General features: G+C 42.9%; 1 protein-coding gene across 1 annotated transcript in view; it reads left to right on the top strand.

Annotated features, from left to right (window-relative positions):
* Positions 1 to 13,580, top strand: part of PRKCE (protein kinase C epsilon) — a gene marked incomplete at its 5' end in the record, with an annotated part of 303,518 nt that overhangs the window by 199,602 nt on the left and 90,336 nt on the right. The gene's annotated exons all lie outside the window — the stretch shown is intronic.

The raw sequence follows: 13,580 nt of genomic DNA, 5'->3' as shown, positions 1-13,580 counted from the left end.
GTTAAAAAATAAAAAACCCCCACACATGCATAAACCACAAAAAAATACTGAGGTGCCATTTTCTGGCAGGGTTTCTCCTATGCATTAATAGGGTCTATCATTTGTTGAATCAAGTACAAATGTTTTTAACATCCAGTATTCAGAGTAAAAATTCTAAAATTATCTTGTCAGAAGAGAGATTATGGCAGAACACTCATCTTTTCAGTTGTTTTGTGCTATGTAGTATATAAAATGTTCAAAAAATAAAGGAAATAGGTATACTGCTTATCAAATAAGTTCCTAGAGTGCTAATGCTGCTTATGTGCTTGAGGAGCAGCACGAAGGAAAGGCAGAGAACGCTGACAATGACAGCCTGTTCACATGGTATGGTCCTTGTTGGTAATTTCTCATACAGAATTCCTCTTCATAGCACATGTTTTGGATTTGCTGCTTAAACGTAAGTGAACATTTGGATGGTGTATCTGATTCTCTAGGATTTCTGAATGCAATCAAAGTGCTTGAAACCAGTTGTGTTCATAGAATGTTTCTGGTTTTCGTTTTTTAGTCCCTTATTTCTCTCGTCATTCAGTTGCACTGACAGTTTTCTACCTAATTGTCCAGAAAGCTTTATAGAAAAAAAAGAAAAAACCCAAAGCACAAGGTGAATCTCTCTTGCAGGTAGAATACCAATCATATATAATTGAATTACAGAAGCATCCATTAAGTGCCTGATAAAATGTTTACTATTTCAAAGCACTGAGGTTCGAGATTTTGCCTGTTGAACTAAATATGCCATTCATTTCAGTTGGGTGAGTTTTTGATTTGTAGGGAAGAAGTTCAGATGTTAGTGTATATATGTATGTTTTAAATAAAACCCTTGAAAATCAATCAAATTCCTTGAAACTTCTGGGGTTTTTTCTTTTCAGTAAGACATTACATTTGAGTAGTTTGGTCAATTTAATGGAAGAGTTAGGCAGATTAAATGAATAATTAAATTAGCATATTGAACGAAATTAAGAGTTACTAATGATGTGTATGAGTCTGCATGTGTACATACCTACCTATTCACATATTCTAACCAAAACCATGTACGACACAAGTGAGCAATTGCAATAATTATGTGTGTAGAATTACAGAAAAGCTGTGAGTAAAAGATCTTCCAGCAAAGTTGTCAGGAAAGATAAATAGAGCAGTGGGAAAGCCATAGGAAAATGGCTAGTAGGATCAAGATTATAGTGTGTTCAAATGTGCAAAAAACAAATGTTTAACATGTTTATACAGTTCTTAAAATAGTGAACGTGCATTAATGTTTTAGATGCTTTGAAGTTGATACAAAAAAATAGCCCAGGAAGGTGTGTATACATATAGAGGATGTTTCATGTGTTCAGACTTTCATTTCATTTGAATATATGTGTGAACATACTCTTTAAATGTTTTAACATGTTATTTTAAAATCTATTACTAGAATTGAGCATATTATTGTAGATAAAGAAAGTGATAAGAAGGTTGTACTGAGGTGAGGGTTAAACTCTGTGAACAGAGAAGGACCTTCAGGATTAAGGCAGACCGTACTCCCTGAAGTGTAAATAAATGTACCACCAGCCTGATGTGAATCATGTGGCAGAACATTGGTAAAGACTGGTTTTACAGTAAGTGACTTAAGGTAGAAAGTTCTCCTGCTACTTCTCTGGTTTCCTGGAGATTTTCTTCCTTTTGTATTTCTCATCTGTTCTCCCCTTTTTTGTATAGTGCTTTCTGCCTTCCTCTCTGCTCTCCAAAGCCATTCATGAAAGTAAGATATTCAGAAATTCTTCTCACCATGTTTTCTCTTACCAGATCTCTTGACCAGAGACAAGCTATAGTTTGTGGCTTTGCTTGAACTCAGAGGAACTGATAGTTACATGATTTATAGTTACAAGTCATTCGCTAGTGACTCTTTTTAAACAACCAAAACTACACCTAGTGATACCCAAACAAATTAAAAGTCCACAGCTGAAAAATTGAAGTTGTTTTTTTTAGCATGGCCTATGAACAATTTGCAAAGAACTCTTTATAAAGAAACAAAAAACCAAAACATACACAGAAGCAAAAGCAATACCTCTGCTAAAGCTATAAATTATTTATGAATGACAACAAATGAAAATGTACCAAGTAAATTAGTGACTGAATGATTTGTTCAGGTTCAGTGGAAAAACAGGTAGAAAAACTTGCTCAAACAAACATGGTCTGTGGTTAAAATAGCTTTACTGAGACAAAGGCTATTGTACAATAGAGTTTAAAATGTGTTTAACAGTAGTGTCTAGTTACTTACGCTGCAATTGTATGCTGTGCCATGGCTGCTGTGCTTTGCAGAACAGGTCCCTGAAGTGATCATACTGGAATTAAATTTTACATTTCAAGTAGAGCATATTTGTCGTATACACCCTGACTTAATGGGAAGATTGACTCAGTATTCATTGTCAAAGTACTCAGAGGTTGGCTTTATGTAATGAGATTACTTGCTTTGTTCTTCTTCCACAAAAATGCGAATGTATGAGTTTGACTTCATATATTGCAGTGTTTTCCTTCAGTAATAAGGTGAAGACACTGCAGAAAAGTTGCCTAATGTGCTTTTCACAGTAAATATGCCTCAGTATTATTTGTTTTTTACATGCAGCAGACTTTTCGTTAGTATCATTTACTAAATGGTGCTGTTGTTATCACAAGTAAGGAATCGTATTTAAAATTACCTTGGAATTCAGAAATCGTGCCAAATAATGGCTAATACCAGCATACCTTATACACTAATGTGTTTTTAGCCCTACATACCTGAATTTACTTTTAGCAGTCCCATCTAGCCTCATACCTGAATTTACTTTCAGCAGTCCCATCTAGTCGCCTTATTTTAAAGGAATATTCTTGGGACTGGTTATTTCTCATGTTCCTTCTTAATCCAAAAGCTAACTTTGATCAAAGCAGTTTGATTTAAGCCCATCTGAAAATGGACCCCACCACCACCAAATCTACATTCTATTATTAAAATTATATATATTCAAATATTGTACTTCAGGGGTTGTTTTGCGGTCTGATACATGATGTTTTGTCTGCAGTAGTTTGAGGTATGAACTCGGCAACCCATTAGAATGTAAAATCTATGGGCAGGACCTCAGCTGATGTGTGTTTTTACATGGAAGGAGCTCAGATATTTTAGTGTAGCATATCTTATAAAACCACATCACAGTTGGATAATATTTTTCAACACTCCTATACTATGGCAATAGTTTACTTCCTGTTTTGCCAGAATATGGTCAATGCATCTATCAATGTATTCAGAGGTTTGATTTCTGTTCTGCTTGTGGTCTGTCTGCTGGGATATAAATGAAGAATACTGCATTCTGTATTTGGCACTCCCATAGCGAAACTTGCCCAAGGCCTAGTATAGAGGGTACAGCATTTTTGAAATAACTGACCTTTGCATCATCTTTGATTTATTCAGGGCTTCATTGTGTCATTTATGGAGAAAATGTCAGGTGTTTTCAGGACTACTATTGTTTACATTCTTTTTTCACTCTTCCTCCTATTTTTTCTCTCTCTTCGATGTTCTGGTTCCTTGTGTTTTCAGTAAGGAGTATCTCACCTGACAATAATGCTGATGCTGCCCAATTCCCTTCATACCATGCTTCAGTGATCAAGTACGGAACAGTATTCACATTAGGTTTTATTGAGAATGCTTTCAGGTGGCTGGCAAAGGGGGTTTAAGTATTTCTACAGCTATTTTCTCTGAAGACGTTCTTGTATTTGTGGTGCTTTGTTCACAGTTGGAAGTTTCAGAACTGTGAAAATTTAAGTCTTTTTTAATGGAAATTTGAGATTATACAAAATAAAGGTATAACTAGCTTCACTTTATTCCTCCTACACCACTGTCAACCTTTCTCATAGTACTTAATATTTTCTAGACCTCTACCCTAACAAATACTTTAGAAATAAAATGTTTTTTAAATTATTTAAGACAGTGAAAGCTTTATTATGATAATTCATTATAAATATAGAAGACTAGAGAGCTACTGCTTTTAACTTCTCCCATTTGCTATTTTATCCAACTTCATGAAATTAGACAAATTTGGAACTAGTTCTCTCCTGCTCTTTTCAGAGTGCTATCTTCAACAAAATTGCTTTGTACACAGGCATAGTGGAGAGTACTATTCATACAGAGCAATGTTCCTGTTGAATGATAGAATTGCATAACTTGTCGTGGTTTAGCCCCAGCCGGCAACTAAGCACCACGCAGCCGCTCGCTCACTCTCCCTCCCACAGCGGGACGGGGGAGAGAATTAGGAAAAACCTCGTGGGTTGAGATAAACACGGTTTAATAGGACAGAAAGAAAGAAGGGAACAATAATGATAATACCAACAAAGGAATGTATAAGAACAAGTGATGCCCAATACAGAAATTGCTCACCACCCCGTGATCGACAGCCCGTCCCCGAGCAGCGATTTCCGCCCCCCCGGCCAACTCCAGTTTATGTACTGGGCATGACGTCATATGGTAGGGAATATCTCTTTGGCCAGTCTGGGTCAGCTGTCCCGGCTGTGTCCCCTCCCAGCTCCCCGTGCACCCCCAGCCTGCTCGCTGGCAGGCCAGCACAAGAAGCTGGACTGTCCTTGACGGCTCAGCAACAACCCAAAACATCAGCACATTATCAACAGTTCCTCATCCCAAATCCAAAACACAGTCTCACACTAGCTTCTGTGAGGAAAACCAGCTCTATCCTGGCTGAAACCAGGACAGTATCCACCCCTTATTCCATACCATTTACGTCATGCTCAGGTCCTATACTTTTCAATACATTCCAATTATTCATTATTACTCTTCCTGTCCTTTAATATATACACACAGATATCACTCTCTTAGTCCATGGGCCATCACTTAAAATGTCTATGGAGTTGAGTCAGTCCATGACTCTGGGCTTCATCCATCATAGCAGTCTCTCAGGGCAGGGGAGATGGTATGTGGTGTTGGATTGTCATCTGGCACGGTCCATGTCCATGATCTGCAGGTCGAAGATGTCGATCTCGAGGGATTTGTTGGGCGCAAGCTGCTGAAGCCAGTTCTGGTTTCATCACTGCTGCACGTTGCTTGGTTTCAGTGAAGCTCATTCTTCATCAGTCTGGGTGATTCTTACTATAATACCATTGATATGGTAGATAGCAGCCATAGTAGTAATGTCATTCTGAACAATTAACATAATACAATTCAAATCATTGACTGTTTTCACCCAAAATCAAGTCTCCTTGAGGTACACATCGGACTTCCCCATCCTTCCGCATTACCCACCAAGTGCACCCAGGTCCCTGGGCAAAGGCAATCCCACGAATGGGTTTGCCTTTTCCTAATGCAGGAGTAACCCAGACTGTCTTCCCCAGCATGTTTCTCACATGCACCACAGGGACTTTATCCCCTTCTACAGTACGTAGAAGTTTTGATTGGGCAGGGCCGGCTCTATTAGTAGATCCCCTAGTGTTGACTAACCAGGTGGCTTTGGCTAAATGTTTATCCCAATTTTTGAATGTCCCATCACCCATTGCTCTCAGTGTAGTCTTTAACAGTCCGTTGTATCGTTCAATTTTTCCGGAAGCTGGTGCATGATAGGGGATATGATACACCCACTCAATGCCGTGCTCTTTGGCCCAGGTGTCTATGAGGTTGTTTCGGAAATGAGTCCCATTGTCTGACTCAATTCTTTCGGGGGTGCCATGTCGCCATAAGACTTGCTTTTCAAGGCCCAGGATAGTGTTCCGGGCGGTGGCATGGGGCACAGGGTATGTTTCCAGCCATCCGGTGGTTGCTTCCACCATGGTAAGCACATAGCGCTTGCCTTGGCGAGTTTGTGGAAGTGTGATATAGTCAATCTGCCAGGCCTCCCCATATTTATATTTCAACCATCGTCCTTCATACCAGAGAGGCTTTAACCGCTTGGCTTGTTTGATCGCAGCACACGTTTCACATTCATGGATAACCTGTGCAATAGCATCCATGGTCAGGTCCACCCCTCGATCCCGAGCCCATCTATATGTTGCATCTCTTCCCTGATGGCCTGAGGTGTCATGGGCCCACCGAGCTATAAATAATTCACCCTTATGTTGCCAGTCCAGATCCACCTGAGCCACTTCAATCTTAGCAGCCTGATCCACCTGATGGTTGTTTTGATGTTCTTCGGTGGCCCGACTCTTGGGTACGTGAGCATCTACGTGACGTACTTTTATGACGAGATTCTCTAGTCGGGCAGCAATATCTTGCCACAATTCAGCAGCCCAGATGGGCTTGCCTCTGCGTTGCCAGTTGCTCTGCTTCCATTGCTGCAGCCACCCCCATAGAGCATTTGCTACCATCCATGAGTCAGTATAAAGATAGAGTACTGGCCATTTTTCTCGTTCAGCAATATCTAAAGCCAGCTGGATGGCTTTCACCTCCGCAAACTGACTTGATTCACCTTGTCCTTCAGCCACTTCTGCAACTCGTCGTATAGGGCTCCATACAGCAGCTTTCCACCTTCGATGTTTGCCTACAATACGACAGGACCCATCAGTAAACAAGGCATATTGCCTTTCGTTCTCTGGCAGTTCATTATATGGTGGAGCCTCTTCAGCACGCGCCACCTCCTCTTCCGGTGATATTCCAAAATCTTTGCCTTCTGGCCAGTCCATGATCACTTCCAAGATTCCCGGGCGATTAAGATTTCCTATTCGAGCCCGCTGTGTAATAAGTGCGACCCACTTACTCCACGTAGCATCAGTCGCATGATGCGTAGAGGGGACCCTCCCTTTGAACATCCAGCCCAGCACCGGCAGTCGGGGTGCCAGGAGGAGCTGTGCTTCAGTACCAACCACTTCTGAGGCAGCTCGAACTCCTTCATATGCCGCCAATATCTCCTTTTCAGTTGGAGTATAGCGGGACTCAGATCCCCTATATCCTCGACTCCAAAACCCTAGAGGTCGACCTCGAGTCTCTCCTGGTGCCTTCTGCCAGAGACTCCAGGTAGGGCCATTCTCCCCGGCTGCCGTGTAGAGCACATTTTTAACATCTTGTCCTGCCCGTACTGGCCCGAGGGCTACGGCATGAACTATCTCCTGTTTGATTTGTTCGAAGGCTTGTCGTTGCTCAGGGCCCCATTTAAAATCGTTCTTCTTCTGGGTCACTTGATAAAGAGGGCTTACAATCAGACTGTAATTTGGAATATGCATTCTCCAGAAACCCACAACACCCAGAAATGCTTGTGTTTCTTTTTTGCTAGTTGGTGGAGACATAGCTGTTATTTTGTTGATCACATCCGTTGGGATCTGTCGACGTCCATCTTGCCATTTTATTCCTAAAAACTGGATCTCTTGTGCAGGTCCCTTGACTTTACTTTGCTTTATAGCAAAACCAGCTTTCAGAAGGACTTGAATTATTTTCTTCCCTTTCTCAAAAACTTCTTCTGCTGTGTTGCCCCATACGATGATGTCATCAATGTATTGCAGATGCTCTGGAGCTTCACCCTGTTCCAGTGCAGTTTGTATCAGCCCATGGCAAATGGTAGGGCTGTGTTTCCACCCCTGGGGAAGTCGATTCCAGGTGTATTGGACACCTCTCCAAGTGAAAGCAAACTGTGGCCTGCACTCTGCTGCCAAAGGGATCGAGAAAAATGCGTTAGCAATATCAATGGTGGCGTACCACTTGGCTGCCTTTGACTCCAGTTCATATTGAAGTTCTAGCATGTCCGGCACAGCAGCGCTCAGTGGTGGCGTGACTTCATTCAGGCCACGATAGTCTACTGTCAGTCTCCACTCTCCATTAGACTTTCGCACTGGCCATATGGGGCTGTTGAAGGGTGAGTGAGTCTTGCTGATCACTCCTTGGCTCTCCAGCCGACGAATCAGCTCATGGATGGGGATCAGGGAGTCTCTGTTGGTGCGATATTGCCGCCGGTGCACTGTTGTGGTAGCGATCGGCACCTGTTGTTCTTTGACCCTGAGCAACCCCACCACAGAAGGGTCCTCTGAGAGACCAGGCAAGGTGGACAGCTGTTTAATTTCTTCCGTCTCCAAGGCAGCTATACCAAAAGCCCACCGGTACCCTTTTGGGTCCTTGAAATACCCTCTGCTGAGGTAGTCTATGCCCAGGATGCACGGAGCCTCCGGGCCAGTCACAATGGGGTGCTTCTGCCACTCATTCCCAGTTAGGCTCACTTCAGCCTCCAGTACAGTCAGCTGTTGGGATCCCCCTGTCACTCCAGAAATACAGATGGGTTCTGCCCCTATATGGCTTGATGGCATCAGGGTACATTGTGCACCGGTGTCCACTAAAGCCTTATATTCCTGTGGGTCTGACGTGCCAGGCCATCTAATCCACACAGTCCAATAAACTCGGTTGTCCCTCTCCTCCGCCTGGCTGGAGGCAGGGCCCCTCTAATCCTGCTCATAGTACTCGTTACCCACTTCTTGTAAATAGGAATCAGAAGTCCCTTCAAGAGGATCAGAGGTGAGATCAGCTCTTCTATTCTTTCTGGGAAGCTGCCCACTGGAAAGTGGAGCGACGATTTTCCTCGAGGAACCTGAACCCCCTTTTGTAATTGTTTTTCCTTGCAGCTCGCGTACTCGTGCCTCTAGGGTCGAGGTAGGTTTTCCATCCCACCTCCTCATGTCCTCTCCGTAGTCACGCAATTGAAACCACAGGGTGGCTCGTGGTGTGTATCCTCTATATCTTCTCTCTTGAACAGAAGAGCGCTTACTCCTAATGGCTGAGACACTGGTCCGTATGGGTGGAGGGTAGGGCATATCCTCTTTGAATTGCCGGAACTCTCGGGACAGTTTCTCTATAGCAGAGACGCAGGCCCGTAGGGAGGAAGAGAGACTTTCTTCGTATTGCCGGAGTTGGCCAGCCAATTCATCCACCGTTGGTCTCTCTCCGTCCTTCCAGGCCATTACTGCTAATGAGTTGGCATATGATGATGGTGCACTCCGTACAAACTTCCGCCACATAGGTTGCGTGCAATTGACTTCATCTGGATCTTTGGATGATTGTCCATTGTCCAAGTCACCATAAATCACTTCCAGCACCGCTAGCTCCCTCAGGTACTGGATACCTTTCTCCATGGTGGTCCACTTGCCTGGGTGACATAGAACATCTTCCTTGAAGGGATACCTTTCCTTCACACCCGACAGGAGTCGTCTCCAGAGGCTGAGGACTTGTGCACCTTTTCCAATTGCTTTGTCAATGCCCCCTTCCCTAGAAAGGGATCCCAGCTGCTTGGCTTCCCTACCCTCTAATTCCAGGCTACTGGCCCCATTATCCCAGCATCGGAGCAGCCAGGTGACAATGTGCTCACCCGGACGACGGCTGAAATCCTTTCGCATATCTCGCAATTCACTCAGGGATAGAGATCGGGTAGTTACCGTCTCTTTTATAAGTTCTTCCTCTTCCTCCTCTTCAAGTGATGACTCGCTCTCTTCCCTCTTCCGTGCTTGTGATGGCCCTGCTTCAGAGCACTCTGCCTCCTCACTCTCTTCCTCTGGCTCCTTCTTAGCAGGATCTTCCTCCTCCCTTACTAAACGAGCTGACTTCCGCTTCCAAGATTTCTTCTTTTGTACAGGGGCAACTGATACCGGGATGGGCTGGTCCTCTGGTTCAGCTGCAACAGTCTGAGTAGCTACAGTGCCCGCCGTGGGGGTTGGAGTAGTGGCAGTGCCCGCCGTGGGGGTTGGAGTAGTGACAGTGCCTGCTACAGACGTTGGAGTAGTCACAGTGCCTGCCACATTGCCATCAGACCCAGAGAGCCCCTCTCCCCTTTGCATAGTGTTAAATAGGGTTCGGTAGGCATGGGCCAGGCCCCAGCACATGGCAATGATTTGTGTCTCCTTGGAGCTGCCAGGCTGACAGCATACTTCTTCCAGATATTCTGCTAGTTTATCAGGATTCTGCACTTGTTCGGGAGTGAAGCTCCAAAACACCGGAGGTGCCCACCGCCCCAGGCATTTGCCCATGCTGTTCCACACACCCTGCCATTCATAACTATCCAGCCTTGGGGCAGATCTCCGGGTGATATTCTTAAATTGCTTGCCAACCTTAGACAAAACTGAAACCATGTTCCCCAGAAGTAGCAATAGAGGTATTTTAACCAGCCAAGGGTGTTCAAAATACTGAAAAATTATTGTGATGAAGGAGGAAATGTTATGATAGAGGGTATCAAAGGTACCATTCTGCATTTCCTCCATAAAAAACCTTTCAGAGGCAGAAGTATAATTGCTAATCGTCTCCACAAGACTGTAGCCAAAATACAGTAACGGCTTTAGTACAGAGCTCAGATGATACCACATTAAGCTCAAGGTCAGTGCTCTAAAAACAAAATTCACAGGCGAGACATTACTAATCATTGCAGAGTACAGCAGCCCACAGAAACCAACACCGATCCTTAACATGTACAGCAAAGACGAGAGCATGATGCAAATCAAACTGATATTGTGACCTGCAACCGTTATTATCTCAAGCCTCGGGCCCCACGTTGGGCGCCAAAAAGGACTGTCGTGGTTTAGCCCCAGCCGGCAACTAAGCACCACGCAGCCGCTCGCTCACTCTCCCTCCCACAGCGGGACGGGGGAGAGAATTAGGAAAAACCTCGTGGGTTGAGATAAACACGGTTTAATAGGACAGAAAGAAAGAAGGGAACAATAATGATAATACCAACAAAGGAATGTATAAGAACAAGTGATGCCCAATACAGAAATTGCTCACCACCCCGTGATCGACAGCCCGTCCCCGAGCAGCGATTTCCGCCCCCCCGGCCAACTCCAGTTTATGTACTGGGCATGACGTCATATGGTAGGGAATATCTCTTTGGCCAGTCTGGGTCAGCTGTCCCGGCTGTGTCCCCTCCCAGCTCCCCGTGCACCCCCAGCCTGCTCGCTGGCAGGCCAGCACAAGAAGCTGGACTGTCCTTGACGGCTCAGCAACAACCCAAAACATCAGCACATTATCAACAGTTCCTCATCCCAAATCCAAAACACAGTCTCACACTAGCTTCTGTGAGGAAAACCAGCTCTATCCTGGCTGAAACCAGGACAGGAACCTTAGTCAGCATTATAGCTATTTCTATTAGAGAAAACAAGTAATTAAATAAAGGATAGAGAAAGCCAGGAAGTCAGTTACTACAGGTAAATAGTTAGACTTATCCCACCCATAAAAACATTTTATTTTTTTTCTTTAGAGTTGTCTGCATGTCATAGCATAGCTTCTGAGCTGACCTGCAAGACCATTCACTTCTTTCCTGTGTTCTGGTGTTGTAAGGTAGAGATAAGCCACGTGAGAGTGGACATGTAGGAATAGGCTGTAGTGACCTTATGATTATGTTGAACCCTTAACTGTTACATTCTACCTAGTGGCTTACTACTGGTTTATCCTAGATTGTGAGTACTGTGCTTCGTGTACTATTCCTTTCTGCGCATTTGCACTGTATCTCACATGCTCTGGGTAATGCTGGAAGGCTGGCATTTATAAAGCTAAGATTTAGGAGTTTTTGTTTCAGTTTCAGCTGTCCTGATGTTCCTTTGTGGTTTTTGGCAAATCTCTGAATCGCCATCTGCATCAGTCCCCGCTGTAAAAAAACAAGTAATCAGTCCTTCTTCTACTCATGGCTTTTATTTAAATGTTTCCAGGGAGGGTTTGGAAGTCCAGTCGTACAACGTTATTACAATGTACAAGGATCAGTATGGAAAAGTGGAACATTGCAAAAGGTTTAAAATGGAGTTACATTTTTTAAGTGACTTGTTTTATTTGTGTAAGAAAATGTAAAACAGAAGAGGAAAGAGTATCATATGCTTGTGATGTTTTCTAAGGCACTTTAAGAAGAATCACTGTAGTATGTGACCAGAACTGTCTTCGGTAATGTAACAGCAAGTCTTATTTCTCTTACGTGTATTTGTACAAAAAAGTAAATGTCTTCTGTAATAATAGCTCAGAGGAGTGTCATTTATGATATAGAGTGCAAATTAACCTAACTGACTAGCCACTGTTACATTCATCTGGGACTAATGAGAGCTTATAATCCATTTTATCTGGTATTCTTGTACTTTTGTTGCTAAGCAGCTAAAGCCATTATGCAGATATTGCTATATGGGTGTAATCTGTTTAGCACAAGTTTGCATTGCCTTTTGTTACTGATTAGTGTCAAATTAGAACTTTTTAGGGCCCGATTGTGTTCATTATTATCTCTGCTTCAGTGGATTTGTACATGTATGAGACAGAAGACTAAATTAGCCCCTGTATTTTTAGCTAATTCAGTGCTAAAATATTTGAATAGAATTTAAATATAAAATTATTGACAAAAGTTTCCTAATGGTAAGTGTTAACTGTAGTAAAAAGGTAGAATAAAACAGTAGGTAAGCACAGAACAATGTTATTTATACTGTTTATAATCTGGTATCTTTTTATATATGTTTATACATATTTATATGCAAACTCAGTTTTAATATTTTATTTACCTATATTATTATATATGCATGTACACAGAATATGTGCAGTAGTAGCTATTTTTTAATTCCCAGCTGGTTTCTACAGGCAGTTCATATCGTAAGAAATTAAAATGAACTGATACTGACTCATTCTTTGGAATATTTCCTGAAGCACTAGAAGTTAAGAGTGGTATCTGGTGATGCCTCATGTATCATACAGTCAAGAACTCATGTAAATACATGACATTTTGGCAGAATGAGGTTTTTCAGAGGTGCTGTGTATGTTGTTTACATTTCCTGTTGACTGCTACACGGTATGAATGCATTGACCGCGATCATTGTATTGCCTGAAAGTAGACAATGTGGTCAAGAATAGCTGGAACGGTGAAGCTGATGATTAAATACTGTAATCATTGTCTCTCTCACACACACAAGCCCCTGTTGCCAGCATGATGACCCGGTTTGGGGAAACTTGCTATTATGCTGCTCAGTTATTGCTAGCTGCTCTTGAAGGATTATTAAAGCCTGGTTAGCTCACTGAAGAGTCATTGTTCACATTAGTCTTTTTAGTGTTAAACTTCAAGTCAGGCTATCAGTGCAGCCAGGCTCATCATCTGTAGGAGAAATTACTCCTCCAGCATCAATCAGAAGAGTCTAAATGCTTCTCTTTCAGACAGGAAAGACTTTTATTTTGAGATGTAGCACCCAAACTGAACAGGACTCTTTCACACCCTCTCAAAGCTAGGGCTTGTTCCTAGTTTGCATGTATAAAAGTGAGTGCTGCAGCTGCAGCTCCATGGATTGCTTTGCTGTAACCAACCGAGGCCTCGACAACCCCGGGAATAGTCCCGAGTCAGCATCTGTGGCCAGAATTCACTGCAACTGCTGTCATGAAATAGGTGAGGGCAAGCTGGAGTTTGTACTGATTTTATTTACCTTGGTTCTCATGCCTGCATATTAAGGTTTTAGAGTTAACTATGCCAGTAGTTTACTGTGTTAGAAACATCTTAGTGTAGCCAAGTGTAAAATTCAACTTCAAGATTTTAATCCTGATGCGATCTTGTGCAGACAGGAGGTTTTTAGGATAACAGGTGAAGCTAAGGGCCTTTTAGGTACTGTTTTCATATCTCTTGGACAGA

This window comes from Phaethon aethereus, assembly GCF_964289735.1.
Source record: "Phaethon aethereus genome assembly, chromosome: 3".
NCBI classification, from domain to species: domain Eukaryota; kingdom Metazoa; phylum Chordata; class Aves; order Phaethontiformes; family Phaethontidae; genus Phaethon; species Phaethon aethereus.
Note: the sequence above shows the minus strand (reverse complement) of the source record. Positions and strands in the feature narration are given on the sequence as shown.